Source organism: Mus caroli, unplaced genomic scaffold (genome assembly GCF_978045245.1).
Source record: "Mus caroli unplaced genomic scaffold, Mus_caroli_1 scaffold_6, whole genome shotgun sequence".
Lineage (NCBI taxonomy): Eukaryota > Metazoa > Chordata > Mammalia > Rodentia > Muridae > Mus > Mus caroli.
Genome location: NW_028227261.1, coordinates 110,944,225 through 110,956,854, shown reverse-complemented (window position 1 = coordinate 110,956,854; position 12,630 = coordinate 110,944,225). Strand labels below are relative to the sequence as shown.

The 12,630-nt window shown below is 45.7% G+C and overlaps 1 long non-coding RNA gene and 1 pseudogene across 1 annotated transcript; one reads left to right on the top strand and one right to left on the bottom strand.

Moving 5' to 3' along the window:
- Nucleotides 1-577: 577 nt before the first annotated feature.
- Nucleotides 578-6,958, top strand: LOC147004339 (spermatogenesis-associated protein 31F1B-like; annotated as a pseudogene).
- Nucleotides 6,959-9,457: 2,499 nt separating this feature from the next.
- On the bottom strand, nt 9,458-12,613 carry LOC147004338 (uncharacterized). Its single transcript, XR_015047426.1, has 2 exons — nt 10,562-12,613; nt 9,458-9,846 (listed from the first exon to the last, which is right to left on the bottom strand). It is a non-coding gene; the product is annotated as an uncharacterized LOC147004338 (long non-coding RNA).
- Nucleotides 12,614-12,630: the final 17 nt, after the last annotated feature.

Genomic DNA, 12,630 nt, shown 5'->3' with positions numbered 1-12,630 from the left:
AATCAGAAATATTACCGCATAGTAATATTTTGTTGAAAGATACATGGTGTTTGAACAAGAAATGTCCCCCATAGGCTCCCGTACTTGAAGACTTGGTACCCAGTTGACAGTCCTGCCTGTGGGTGGAAAGCATCTGTAAGCATCACACTCCTCCACGACAAAGCACTCCATTTTCAAGCCACCCCCATGCTGTGCCCTCTCTAAGCTCCTGTGTGTCCCCAGGTCGGGTGTAGAGTTAGTGTGGGTTACTCTCTCTCCCAGTCACTCTCTCACACAAGGTGCCATGTATGCCAAATAACTCAAGATTCTGAAGATAAGTGACTGGACAGTTCTGGAAGAGGAAGCTGAACAAAGAGGTTGGGATGGGATGGGAGACAGAGGAAGTAAAGTTGGGGGCGGGGAATGTGTGTGTGTATAGATAGCTAGATGATAGATTGATGGATAGATAGAGATAGATAGAAAGATTTACTTTTGCAGATGACCAATGAAACACCACTGGAGCAACCTCTGTGGAACCGAGGGCTTTGTGATGCAGTCTGGTGCTCTAATTCCATCCTCTGTGAGGCAGCCAATGCCCAGTGCAGCGAGTCATTAGGCACATAGGTCCTTGAACGACTAATACAGAAATGACTGGTCTCCTCATGCTAATGAGGTTTAGGCCATGTTAATCCCTGCATGTTCTTTCTGGGACATAGATTATCTTTTATGTACCTGCACCTCCATCTTCATCATTTCCCTAATTGCCTGGCAAGTAAGACGGAGTTACCAGGGATTGAGCTTGGAACCTAAAGAGAGCTGCTACCGGGTAGGAAAACACTGACTGATTGAAATGCTTTAAGCCTAGATAAGTAACCTTTAAATGCTATTCCAGATTGCCCCCATTTTGTGCCAAAGGACTTAGAAAAGTAAGTGGTTACAAAGGACCTATAAATAATTCCTTACCACCACCACCTCAGTGCTGCCTGCAATGTACTCCGATTGAAAGGCCACACCAGTCTCCCTGTTGGTCTTGAGTTGAGAATTAGGTAATAGAAAAACTACTGCCCTGGATCTCAGAAGACCTCCCAACCTGCTGGGGCGAGGGGCTCCACTTGCAGGACTTTGTGAGCTGATGTCCTCGGGCCGTCAGAAGTGTCTTTGAGTCTGTTGGGCCTCCCCTCCCTCCCCCGTGCCATCCTTCCTACAGAAGTTTGAGAGTAGAGACATGAAGAAGGACGGTGGAGAGCCTCATGTGAATCGAAGATAGGCAGAGAGGGGGAAATGCTCAGGTGGGAAGAAAGGCAGAGACATGAGAGCTTAGGAAACATAGGAAAATGTCTATGATCTGTCTCTCATTTTGGACATGAAGAAGAAAATGAGCCCTGGCTTTACACTGTAATATTTTTCTCTTTAAGCATCATCGAAAGGTCAGGCAAAGGGCTAGAGATGCAGCGTCAAGAGGTAAAGTTCCTATGTCCCCTGACTCCCACCGCTGGGAGAGTTCCCACCTCCTCTGTCCCTCAGAGCCCCTGTTGCCGAGAGCCAGGTGTTCTAACTCATGAAGTTATGAGTTCTACAGCCTGGGATTTACACAGAAGACTGCGGTGGGTGGGAACTGGGAGTGTTCCGAAAAGCTCTACCTAATTTCCCTGATACTAAGCAGTTAAGAACGTGATGAAGACTGCTGTGCAGCAAGGGATGCACACTTAGCAGTCACTACTTCCTCACTGGGATGATGTGCCTAGCAGAGCAATGGAAGTTTGGCCTACAGCTTCAGAGCTTATCCATCCATCACAGTGGGAAAGGCATAGCGACTGAGTGGCTTGTCTCATAACAGCAAGCGCTTGCAACGTGGCTTGTTCACATCAGGGCACATCTGGAAGCAGAGCTGCAGGCAGAACAGAAGGTGGACTGTAATCCTTCAAGATCCACTCCTATAGGGTCCTCCGCTTGCAAAGCTCTCTCTGGGCTCTCGCTAACTGACTATAACTGGCTATGCTCAGTACAGACAGCATTCCTTGTCCAACTTTCCGTATCTCTGGCATCCATCTCTGCCATCCTAGGACCTCCATGATAACATGGCCTCTCTCACAGCTTCACTCACAGGCATCTGGTCGCCATGCCTTTCGACCCATGATGGATGGAACTATGTGCCCAAACAAGCGTCTTCTCCCTTAAACTACTTGACAAAATGCTAGGTATTTTGTCACAGGAGAGAGAAAATTGGATGAAGAACTAGTTTTATGGAGTGAGAGTTAGTGGGGGGTGGTGATACCCAAAAAGGAGACTTCCTCTTCTCAAAAAAAGAAGGGGAAGGTGGGATGGAGGGAGGACTTGTGTGATGGGGTACTGGAAGGAGGGGCTGATAATGGGTTGCAAAGTGTAACTTACTCAGTCATCCACAAAGTAGGTATAACACTGTTAATTCTCACTTGCCTGTGATGCCCAAATGAAACTGGGCAAGGAGAGCAAATTGTAAATGGTTATGCTCTACACAGACATGCCATAGAGCACTGAGTCTGTGATTCCTGTAGGATCCCCCTAATATGCTCATTTGCCACATAACTCTTTGTCCCGATTCCTCAGCCCGGAGACTTTCCCAAGAAGAAGCCGAGAAGCCATGGGAGCTGCTCTCTATCATGAAAAGGTGACCTCTTGACCTCCTGTGGTCTAAACTCTGATGATTTCTTGGCCTGATTCAGGCCAGGGGTGAGGAAAGGGATAACTGACGGAAGGACAAACACGGGCAGGCAGGTTCGCCAGCTGAGAGGGCTGCCAGGGCAGAGATGGGTCACATCTCAGCAGGGAAGAGCCACCCCACACCCAATCTGTATGTTAGGGTCTCAGCAGGTCTGAATTTCAGAATGGACTAGCCCATGCTCTGTAAAGGACATTGCTAGGGTTGCACCCAGACATCAACCTGTCAAGAGAGGGAATTCAGCATAAAGAGGTCACCATGTCATTCGGTCTTCCTGCTGTTCCTTTCCAAAGGGAGAGCCCTGGCTTTGACCCTGCTGCTATTACCTCCTGTCTGTCCTCAGGGTGGGGGAGCAGTTGTTGGGATTCCATCTTCCCATCATCTTACCCTCTACTTCATTTTTGGAGAGCACGGATGATTCCCAAGAGTTTCTGGATACAGCAGCACCCTATGCTTTGAGTGAGGACCTCATTTCCTACAGTGTAGGGTTAGAACTTTGGGACTGGAGAAAAGGGCCCAGAAATCTCCAGACACAGTCTTCCAAAGAGGCAGACCAAGTTCGTTCATTAATGGTTGTCTTATTTTTCTCTTCCAAGCCAAAGCTGGGTCCCCAAGCAGGGAAATGTGCGGCAGCTCCTGTGTTTAGATCCCAGCTGCCAAATCTGTGAGGCTGCGACTGAAGAGATTCAGCAGTTAGTGCAGAGTGAGAAAAGCCAGCTCTCCCCTGCTTTGTTGGGACTGCCACAGGGCTCTGATCACTCTGCGCACCTGGAGATGTCGCCCATGTCTTTTGAACAGAATACGGAGCCTGGAAACCAAACACTAACACAACTAACGGGACACTTAACACAGTTGACCAACACATTCGGGGTCCAAGAATGCTGGACTGATCGTCTCCAGCTAGACCAAAATTTTCATCTCGCCAACATGCCCATGGTCTCAAAGTCTGTGACTTCTTCAAGGCTCAAGGAACCTATGGTTTTAATGATTGAGGAAACAATAGTGCAAAGAAAAGCAAAGCTTGACCAGGAAAGCCAAGACCTTCATCATGTGAAGTCCTCTGTGTCTTTACTATCCCTGGATCCAAACTTGACACAGACTATGTCCTTACATATGGACTCAATGCTGTCTTCCCATCTGCCATTACTTAGTCCTAAAGTCCGTGGGCTTCTTGAACTACATGTAAAAAAATGGATACATTTCCAGAAGTGGGGTCTTCCGAGACGTGTGGAGGAGTCCCTGAGGCAGCTCATGCCAGACCCAACATTATTGCGTCGATCTCGAGAAAAACCATCTTCCTGCACTCTGAGCAGCAATTCTAAGGTCACTGAGGACAGAACTGGGATCGTTTCCCACAAGATCAACAGCTTGTATTCGGCAGGCCAGCCTGTCCAGACCTTCTGGGTTTCCAAATGGCCTGTTATAAACCTGCAACAAGGAAGGCCCTGGCACCAAATTCATACTTGCTTGCCCTCTCATGAAGGTGAACACCTAAGGAATTTCTATCTACTCCCCAAGGCAAAAGCTAATGACTCAGGGGACAATCTTCAGAGTGAATATTATAGCCAGTTATTCTGTGGCCTTCCATCTCTTCACAGTGAGTCCTTGGATGTGACTTCCTTGAGCTCTCAAGGTACCTGCAAGAAAAAGGATATGTCCAAGCCCTCCACAGATGTTTAGCCCTCAGGGGTACTCTCGGACCTTTTCTTACCCAAAACACCATGTAAGTCAGTCTTGCCCTCTTCCCCGACTTCTCTGAATGGCAAGACTCCCTATGAGCATGAAGGAGCACAGATCACTGTCCCATTCCTGACGCTGGCTGAGTGTGAAGCACTGGAACGCCACCTCCTAGAGAAACAACTCAGCAAGCTTCAGTGGGGCCTGCCAGGTCTCCTCCTCCAAAACCAGCGCCGAATGCCATGTGAAGCACCCGGTGAGGCTAAGACAGTAAAAACTTCCTTGGCAAGGAAGCCCTTCTTACATCCCACCAGGGACATCTTCCCAGAGCACAAGCGCAGGCTGCTGGAATTCCACCTGCAGAAGCGGCTGATTCACCTCCACTGGGGGCTGCCCCAGAGGATCCAGCGCTCCATGAATATGCTGCTCTCCTCGACAGACCCTCAGTCCCTGCCCTGCGGCAGCAGTAGGCTACCCAATGTGAGCATCTCACATCCGGGGAAACCAGAGGCCGATGGGCCTGGTGACGTGTTCTCACTCACAGGGGGCAAAGGGACAATCCCCATGCCACACTTGTTTGCCAAGACAAGGGAAATGTTGAAAAGCCATGTTGATTCCAAATGTGAACAGATCCAGGAAGGCAAGGTCCCGGCCCAAGTCTGGAGCTCTTGGGAATGCAAAATTCCTGGAAGCTTAGCAACAATGGCTCCCTTCCCTTGGATTCCACAAGGCCAATGCAGGAAGTTACAGGCAGAAAATAAAAGTGACCCTGACTTACTTCACAAAGTTGTTCCCTGGAAACCAAAGACCCTCAGGCAGGAGACACAGACCTTATCTGGTACTCTCCTTGAACACTGTAAGAAGCCCCAATCCCTGCCTAAGGAAACCATTAAGAAACTGGAGACAACTTTACATCAAAAGTATCTGGCCTTCCTGTCAGGCCTGCCTGCCCTTTACTGTGTAGCTCTCTCTAGGCATGCATCCCCAGCAGTCACTAGCCAACCTAGACTCAGAGAGAAGATGCCCAAAGCTGTCAAAAGCCCATCAAGAGCTCTGACTCAAATTACCCCACTTGAGCCCTGCGCTCAGGATGACAGTGAGGTGTCTGCGGACACTGCAGAAGAGTTCCAGCCTGGAGCAGAGGCGGACGGAAGGACAGAGAAGGTGCCTGCAGAGAGTCAGCCTCCCCCATGCAGACCCTACCCAATAAACACATATATCTTGGCCAAACTGAATTTCCACCTGAAAAAAAAGATCCTAGCAATGCAGTTTGGGATTTCTGAAAAGGAAAAGAGGGAATACAAGGAGCTAAGTACAGCTGACCTAGAGAGTGAATCCATCCAGGGATTTCTCAGGAGTCTACACATGTCAGAGAGCACACTGCTACAGGAACAGACCATTGCATGCCCATCTTCACCAGCCCCAAATGCAAAAGGGGTCCACCCTAAAAACCAGCCAGTTTCTGCAGTACAGGATGTGTGCCAGGAGCAAAGGCCTCCTCCTTCCAAAGCAGTGCCCCACAGTTCTGCCCAGCAGAGCTCCAAGGCCTCGCAATCCCAAAGGGATAAGACCCAAGTCTGTGTTGACATGGAAGCTGGAAGGAAAAAGTTCAACCTAGAGAAACCCAAAGTTGTGGGGGACCTTGGAGAAGGGGACGCAGGTCTTGGGTTTTCCCTGGTCAGTCAAAAGACACGCCAGGATGGAGAGCAGGAGAAGAGGCTCCTGCACAGACCACTCCAGGGCTCCTCACAACAGGGCCATACCTTTCATCTTGAGGGTGCCTGTTCACACGGCCCCTGGGAGTCCCCTGAGCTCCAGTTCCCAGATCCACCTCCAGAAGTCTTCATGGAGACAGACTCTGAGCAGGACACGGAAGACAGTCAAAGTGAGGAATCCATTGTCCCAGAACCTGCGAGGACTGCTGAAGCCCCCCAGCCTGTGCTTTCCCGGGCTTCCCAGAGCCTTCCTTTCCCACGCTCACCAACTCAGAGAAAGCTTCTCAGGGCCAACCTGGTCAAGGTCACTTCCCACCAGGGCACGCGACGCCAGCCTCTCCCTACACGAGGCCTGATTAAATTCTTTTTTCATGCTATTAACCCCAAGATGAAGAGCAAAGCACACATGGAGCCATCCACGGTCTCTACACCTGGAAAGGTGGCCAAAACCAGTAAAGAAAATGTTGAAAGGGGTCTGTCTCAAGCTAAGAGCCCCACCAAGAAAACTAAGCCAGAGGACTCCAGAGGGCCCAAGGCCCAGTTTTCGTCCTCTGAGAAGTCAGTGATGGCCTCCTTATTAACTGCTCCCCATATTCTAGACAGTAAGCTCCGGCCTCGTTCCCGGCAGCTTGGCTCTGTCTCAATATTAGGCAACTCCCGCCATTGCCCTCGGCACTGTCCTAGGTTGGCTTATGCCACTCACCACAGAAACCTACCCTAGCTCCCAGGGTTTACTTCAGAAATGCTCTTCTGATAATGGAGACCGCGCTGCATGGTGACAGTTTCTAGGCTCCCCAACCTCTGTATCCCTTTAAGAGCATACCATTGTCATGTTCTTTGATGAACAGGTAGGGACTGCACTACCCAAAATGTATTTTCTATCTCCGAATGAGTTGTCTGTCGTCTTTGTCTCTGCTGTATATTATTAAGAGAAGGTATGAAGGAAATAAAAATGCCCTCATCCCGGGAAGGAGACTTGAACTTACTTCAGACAAGTCAGTTTTCCTTAGCCCAACCTAGAATGTGAATTAAAACACTTGTGAATTAAAACAATGTGAATTAAAACACAGAAAGGAAGTCTCTTGTGTAATATACATTAAAGGTAAAGGTCAGGCTTGAGTTCCTTCACCAAACTCTGCCTGTCTCATATTTTGGGGCCAAAGGTAAAGTGATAAGGGAAAAATTGTGATGCTCTCAATTTAATTATGAAAGTCAAGGGCTGGAATGAAAAAGAAACAAAAGAAATTAGTTAGTGATGGCAGAGAACCATCAAAAAAGATTCTTCACGGTTTGGGACCTTTACCTACATCCCATCACCACCAGGATTACTGAGCCCTATTTATGCATGAACATTCCAAATGGTTAGCACCAATCAATCTAGAAGAAACTAGGTGCCCAGTGTAGTAGTATGGGCCTTTAATTCCAGCACTTGCAAGGCAACACAGGCTGATGGGTGAGTTTGAGGCCCACCTGGCCTACCTAATGAGTTCAAGGCCAGCCAGGGCTGCACAGTAAGGTCCTGTCTCAACAACAAAGGTTCACAGAGACTATCCTCCTCCTCCTTCCTCAAAACACTGCCTCCACCCATGATCCTACCTTCTCATCTATACCAGCATGAGGCCAAACGTACTCAGCTCTGACGGTGACTATTTCCCAACTGTCACGTGCGCCGGCTGAGGCCGAAAAGTACGACAACGTCCAGGGAACGGATTCCTCCTGGCTGGCATCTAACGGCTCCGTGGATTTTTTTTAACTTCAGAGATTCCTTTGTTTCTTGTTTGGGATGATGGCTGCCAGTGCATCATGATGTCATTAGTGACACAGTCCAGCCATCGCTTCGCTTTAGGACCATCAAAGCCATAGAGTACGGAGCCCTGACACAGGACGAAGTACTCGGATGAGGGTGAGGTCTCCGGAAGCATGGCTTTGAGAAAGACCTTGTACTCAACAAATATGTTAACTGTGGGCCGGGTGCTTGTCTCTTATGTCAGAGACTATGCTAAACACAAGACATGGGCTTTGCCATGACAGACCTTCTGAACTCTGGTTATAGTCCTTCTTATATATCCAGATTGCCTAGTCAATCCCATTATTCACCTTCGACTCTGCAGAGATGAACTCCTGAGTCCCCCACCCCAATGCTCACCTGTAACAACTCCAGTCAGTGTTTCTTAAAGTCCAATGGCTGCCCCGTCTCTCCAGTAGTTTGGCCATAGACAGTAGTGCCATCCTTGACTTTTTCACCTGAGAGTTCACATCCAACTCACCAGCCAATCCTGTTGTCTCTACCATCAGGGATGCACGCAGACTTGAGCCTATTTGCATGCCCTCTGCTGCTCATCACTGCAGTAGCACACTCAGAGATGAGCATAACCCAACCCAGAGCACACAAACATAAGCCTGAAAAAGATTCTAATACAATTTCAGTCTGGAGGCCACTGGCTCGGTATTTCCCTAACCACCATTTTAGGAGGCTTGTGGACATAAATTCACTCTACATAAAAGGACTCTAGTAACCAGAAGTATCGAAGATTCATAGGTCTTATATAAACTTAGTTTTTACCTTTAATGTAGAGTTTAGAATCCTGGTCCAGAGATCCTTTAGGGATTTTTTCCTCTGGTGGGTCTATGTAGATTATCTTTAAACATACGTGTAGAAAAGAGTAGGAATGGTCATAGTATATTCGCCTGATACACAGCTTCATCTCATGCATACACACTGTGGCAAAAATGATTAGAGCAAGCAGATAAAGGCCAGGTTTCAGGGCTGGGGAGACGGTTTCAGGGTTTAGTGGTTGAAAGTACCAGCTTGCCCTTCCAGAGGACTTGGGTGCAGTTCCCACAACCCACATGTTGCCTCACAGCCATCTATAACTTCGGTTTCAGAGAATCCGGTGCCCTTTTCTGGCCTCCAGGGACATCAGCGTGCACGTGGTATGCAACCATCCACGCCAACAAAACACACACATGTACTAAATAATCTCCAAAAAAAATTTTAAAAGAGAAAAAACAAAGATCAGGTTTTAACCAGATAAAGCAGGATCTTCTAACGAATGTGTTCTGTTTCTGAATGGTGCCAAACACAAGCAACAGAAATGCCAAGAGTTTTATTGGTGATTCTGTATTTGAGCTTTAAGTGCCATGCACACCATACAAAGTACAGCACTTACTGATTTCCTTGCAGAGCCAAATCTTCTATTCAGAGTTTTGTGTAACGTCTGGATGAAGCTCAGATACATAGCATATGAAGCCTGCAGATGTATATGCATATCTAGATACTAGATAAGGAATATAAAATATAGTATAATAACCTAAAATAGAAAGTGTGTATTTAGCCAGAGCTAGAAAATGATGATTTTAAACAAATAAACATTCTTTTGAGACTCAGTAAAGAAAACAAATATCTTTATTGGCTTAGCAACTGAAGTGGAGACATATTAATTTTCAGAACATCTTTTGTTGCGGCCTGCCCACAGTCCACAACACAAACGGTTCAACTGAGAATGGCAGTTCGCTGAAAAGAGAGGAATCTAGACGGGGCGGAAGAAACAATGGAGCCAAGACAACAAGTTCTGATCAAGGCTCAATTTTACTATTTTCAGACACCCAGTTATAAAGGAAGGGGGAGGGAACCCAACTTCCCGCCAAGTAACTCAGGGTCCAGTAGCAGGACGAACACATGTGGGCCTCCAGGCAGCAAAGGCAGGTTCCAGCAGTAGGTAGGCGTGACAGGATGAATGAGCCGGTAGCTCCACCCTTGAGCAAGCAAGTTCCAGGCTGGGGGAAGGGAGGCCACATTTCCTCCCATTAGTTAACAAAACAAAAATAAAAAAGGGGGTGGCCTGAGGCAGAAAAATTATCTATGTTCAATAGTTCTGCCTGAGTTTTTTAGGGCTAAAGAAAAAACCTGTTTCCGTGGGATTCCCTAACTTTTCTAATGGTAAACTGTATCTGGCTAAGACTGTCTTTAAAGCACTGACTGAATAGCAGCGCTGGGCTGTAGGCTCTGACTTTATAATGCTAATTAGTGCTGAATAGGTAGCTACCTGTTTGCATTTTAAGTAGGGCATTGGAACCCTGGCTGAGTTTAACTAAACAATTTTAGAATAACACTGAGCTGATAATCCTCGGCAATTTTGGATGATAGGCAGGGGAAACAGTGAGAAGTGGTTAAGACCAGCTCTTTAGTACAAGGCCAGTTGGCTTTTTTATTTGGGTGGGAGGCAGTGAAGGGCCTGCCCTTATGACAGCAAGGTCTCCAACCTCTCTCCCCCCTATTAATTAAGTTTTAATAGGCAATGCTTAACAGAGGTGATCAAATGATTTTTTTCATCCATAGATGAGTGGGCCTTTAACCTTGACTTGGGTGGACATTGACCTGATTCCTCCCGTGAGCATTATAACAACTCACATCTGTGGCTCTTGGTATCTTTTGGGGAGGGGAGGCAGAGCCTTAAGTATTTTTGGTTTTTAGCTGGAGTCAGATACCAACCTCTTTCAAATCAGGTGTGTCGCACAGGGAACTCAGAAACGGTCAATCTGGACCTTCCCTCCGCAGTAATCTCCTGTGCCAAGCGGTACCCATACTGTATTCATATGATTATGAATCAGTATCGCAGTTCTGAGTTAATGCGCGGTCTCTATATGAGACTTGTCAACCTCAGATTTAGCAAGGCCTAGACAAGAATTATGTCAGTATTAACACCATTAATTTTGGTTAAAATAGGAGCTGAAAGTCTTTCCTCTTCATACCTGTTATTCCCTAGCCTGAGGAACTAAGGACACCTTGCAGTAACAGCAAGGGTGGAAAGCCAGAGGCCAGCTAAGGGACTAAGCCCATCTCTATCAAAATAAGAACTAATCTCTGTAAATATATATGAAATTTCTACTTCCCTAGCTCTCCTGGTAAATCTAAATCTTATCTTAGACTAAAAAGCCACATGCTGGGATGTCCTTGGAAGGGAGATTAGCAGTACCACCTGTTTGCTCTTAGGGGCGGAGAACCGGAGAATGTAGATTGACCTGCTTGAGAAAAGGAAGAATTCTAAACAATGAGAGTGTAGCAATGTAAATTTTCTGTTTGGAGAAGTCAAGGTACTTTATTTAGATGCAAATTGTAAAGCTAAAGCTAGTTTCAAATTAGAAGTAACTGGGTGCCAGCTGCACTGCAGACTGACCTTTAATGTCAGTTTGCAAAAAGTTTAGGACAAATAAGGTGAAGGCAAGATGAGCCTTTGGTGACTTTGGGGGAAATGCTCTGAATTAACTTTGCTAGGTAATTTAGAATATAGGAATCTCTAATAATTGAACTGAATATTAGACCAGTCTAAGATTGAGTTAGAATGGCTGGTCACACTGAAGAAGAGTGAAAAATCATTATGACTCTATTAAATGACTAATTTTACTAAGTCTGAATATACAGTCTCTGATGTACTATTGCCATAAAGTTAAAAGGCTAGAAGCTAGTCCAAACTAGAAAAATGACAAGCAAGGATTTAAGGTAAACTTCCCTTGAGAAGCATTAGTTAATAAAATACTTTCCACTTAGGAAACAATATATACTGAAAGATTAAAACTTTTGGCTTCTTGTAAAGAAGCAGAAACAATAAACATTTTTCTTACATAATGTAAAGCTATATTAGCCATACGTAGAGGCAAAATTTTCTAGTGATTACCATTTTACTAGAAGCAAAAATCTTTGAATTTAAGCATTATTTTAAACATCTGAATAGATCTGTAACACTGTTAAAAAGAAATTTTCTTGAACACAGGGAAAAACTTTTTTAGGCATTGTTTGCAAAACAAAAGAAAAGGCCACAAGCCGCTCTGGGGTTGCCCAGAGCCCTGTATTGACTCAAAGGTAAAATACTTTTTAATTTGAGCATCAATCTTAAATTTGCAATCAAACTGCAAGCTTCAGTCAATGGAACAATGGCAGTTTTAACCATAATTTTTAAGTTTTTGTGCAAGGTTAGGATAATACCTACAACTTTGGGAAAGCAAAACCTATGTTTAAAACAATTTATCACTGTTAAAATCAATATTAGAAGCATTACTATCATATTACGAAGTTTGGATATCAATTAATACCTATGAATACCTATTAAAGCAAGCTTTAACGCTTTAATAAAGAGGCATTGCTTTATATCTTATCTTAAATTTTACTATTTAGGATAGGAACCACATTAATCATTATCTAAACTAGAAATATCTAAAGAGACTCAGCCTCTGAAGCTTAATCTCAAACTCTAACTCGCTTCAGGGCCTCACCAACTTTCTCCCAGGTTCCACAATCTATCGTTTCTTCTTCTTTGAACCATGGACAACAGCTATCTATCTTATCTAAAAAATTTCTGACTTTGAACCCTTCCTTCTTCCACCTAAGCAGCTTTCTAAAAAACTGCGGCACACCGCCTGTCTCCGTATCTAGTTCCAATTAACGAACTACTGACCCCAAGCAGAAACAGTGTTGGGTCAGCACTGATTCAAACTTGATTCGTATCCTACCGCATCCTCAGCAACACTTTACAAAACTGAAATTTTAGGCTAGCGCTAGCATGT